Consider the following 3,242-nt stretch of genomic DNA (forward strand, 5'->3'; position numbering starts at 1 on the left):
AATGAAAAGTGTTATTTTAACTTGAGTTACATATTATGACAATTTTAATTTTTTAGTTAGGCCTGGGTTTTGCATAATTACCTAGGCCTACAAGTAGGCCCACTAAAAACGCTTTCTGGGAAAAGCACAAAGTGTAAGGAAACTTCGCGTTTTTTTTCATCACTGATCAAATGAAACAGAATGACAGTTATTTTCAAATTAAGAATAGAGCTGAGAATAGGCAGCTCTAAAATACTGGATGCCATAAGACCTGCCAAAATGGCAGAGCACCAATGCCAAAATGGCAGATCACCAAATGAATGTAAAAATGAGCTAGTTATTATTAACATTAGTAAATAACAAACCAGATAAGCTCATAATCCTTTGGTCAAGGGTATTTTCGACAAAACGAGAGATACTGTAACACAAGCCTTTTGATACCAACTTTTTTATTTAAGTATTTTAACAATGGATTCATGTTACATTTGGAATGACATCACCTCTCCATATGCTGGTCTCCATTATACGTGTTTCCTATTAAGAGTCTATAAATAGTTCCGTAGACCTTTTAAAAATGCCATTTATGGTGGATTTTATCAAAGTGTTTGTGTATAATGTTAAACATAGCATTTTCTGTGATTGTACAACAATGCTGTTGGGCACATCTCTATTATTGCATCCTCTAATTTAACGCTGCATGTACTTACGTATGTCAGATAACTATGCATTAACAAAATCAACATATTTATCAGGTGGAGAGAACACAAACATAAACATGTACAAATATATAGATATATAAAGCTCTTTATGATTTCAAAACCTTACATTTACCTTAATAATAATTTCAATTATATATTAAATGCTTGCGGTACACCACGTAGATATTTCTGAAAAGAACTGTTGTTTTGTTGAGAATGTCTTGGCGTTTCGATTTAGTTGGTTTAATCGTCATCAGGAGAATAATATCTGTTAATATATTTCAGAACTATCTATCCGGCCCCCTTTGGAATACAGGGTCAGCAATTCTTTCACAATAGGCAATTCAGATAAGCTCATTGCATTTTTCATTTTATTATTACAGTATATTATAATAGACTGCAGCATACTCTTTTAATCGTGCAATTTTATCATTTAAGCAATTCAATCATTTCTAACTTAATTCAATACATTAAAATGCAATTTAATATATTATTAGGCCTATAACTCCCAATACACTATGATGTAGTTCGATAGGCCTATATTCTGACGCATTTCAATTATAACGCAATTCAATACATTAAAACTCAATTTCGTAATATTAAATTATGTTATTTTCCAGTGAGCCCTCACCGTACATACCCGCATATAAACGAGACTTGAAATAGCAAATTACGATCGAAAATCTGGGGTCGTCTTATCCGCACGACTTACAAATTTTAGATTTTTAAAATCATGTTCGTCTTACACATTTAAGAACGAAATCTGTTGTTAATTTTATTTATTTTTTTTACATAAAAAAACCAATGCATAAAATTAATACAAAACCATCAAGACAATCATGGTATGCAAACTCGATATATCGGAATAAAAGTAAGCCTCTGAAAAGAAACGAAAGTGATTATTGTATAAAGGCCTAATTTAGTATAATTGGGGGAAAATCAAAATATTTTGCCGGACGCATGTTGTTAAGAATGCATCCGTAGTTAGTTGTGGCGTTCCATATCGTACACATTGGAAAGTCGTTAGTAGTAAAGAAAATTAAAATTTGGTTGTATATTGGGTATTTTCGATTAAAAGTGATTGTAAAGATAATAAGATTAAGAAAACTAAATGATGTTGCTTGAATTACTTATTTATTCATTTTTTTTTTAAATCAACAGAAGCTAATAGGATAAGTCAAAATCTCAAAATATATGTTACCTTCCTCAACAAAGTGATTTATAGCCATGAAATGTTTGATTCCAGTTCCTCTAACTAAACTTATTGTTTGTATTTTTGTCCAATTTGATCACAAATTATATTTTATTCTCATGTCCTCACCACCCAACGCCAAGGTGCCGTGAAAAATTAATGACGTCATTGGTTGACGTCATCTATCTGATACAAATGATAAGATGATAAAATCATAGTATTCTAATTAGAAGTCAGTTTCGTACTGTGAACTTTTGTTTTAGGGGGGCAGAATCGTGTCTAATTTTGTCGAGTTATGACTATTACGACAGATCAAGTTAATCAACAGTTACTACAGGACAGGAAGTGAGGTATATACCGCAGATGTACAAATAGCACGACGGCAACTTTTATTGAAATCAATTTTTTTGATGAAAGGAGCAGCTAGCTACGTGGAGTTCGCTTTATATACCAAAATATCATTATTGACGCATGCACATTGTAGATTTATGTATGTTGATTAGCAGGGTTATAAAATATAATGTAAAAATAGGTCCATGTGTATACCATATACGCAACATACATTAAAATTATTTCCTAGATTTTACCACAGTACTCTGATGGTGGGTGACAAAGAGACAAACTCGAGTTTCTATGTCGCCCGTATCGCTCCGTCGATGTGTCAATGCCTTATAGATCATTTAATTTATTGTTATTTATTATATATGTTCTCTATGTTTGTTTACTGAAATTTACATTGAATTGAATCTGTAAGCTGAGTCAGTTTAGTCATGAACCTATAATAATATCATGTTTACAGTTTGGACTTCAGTTTACAGACAGAATTACGAAAACCCTGGATCCTGTTGAAACATTGAAACATATGTTAATTAAGTCACAGAAAAGGTGATTTACAGTATCTTACACGAAACAAAAAAAACACCAAAAAAAACACAAAAAACAAAGTAACATATTCCCTTAGCAGTTTCTCACATTTTATCAAATATTTCACATTAAGATTCCCTTTTTTGTCATGATGCAAACCGATAACGCTGCGTTGATAAAAAAAAATCTACAGTATCTTTAAAATGTTGATAATTCTGATCCACAGTTGTTTGATTTGTCACTGGTACATCAATATTAGATACATTAATATATCAATATCAATGTACTGTATGTATTATTTAGGGTACATGTTACAGTATTTATTTGGTTTACTTGCTTATATATATTTTGTTTAACGCCAAAGGCGTATTCTACCTTTTATACAAGTGCGTTATACGTAAGAGTGTAAAACCTGCGCTTGACCTCGGACCTTGCTCTATTTACGCACAGCAGAAGGTCTGGGTTCGAATCCCGGTTGGGACCATATTGTCACACTTGCAGGTTCATTC

This window comes from Anneissia japonica, unplaced genomic scaffold (genome assembly GCF_011630105.1).
Source record: "Anneissia japonica isolate Jap-2015-1 unplaced genomic scaffold, ASM1163010v1 scaffold724_len3256291_cov202, whole genome shotgun sequence".
In the NCBI taxonomy this organism is placed as follows: Eukaryota; Metazoa; Echinodermata; class Crinoidea; order Comatulida; family Comatulidae; genus Anneissia; species Anneissia japonica.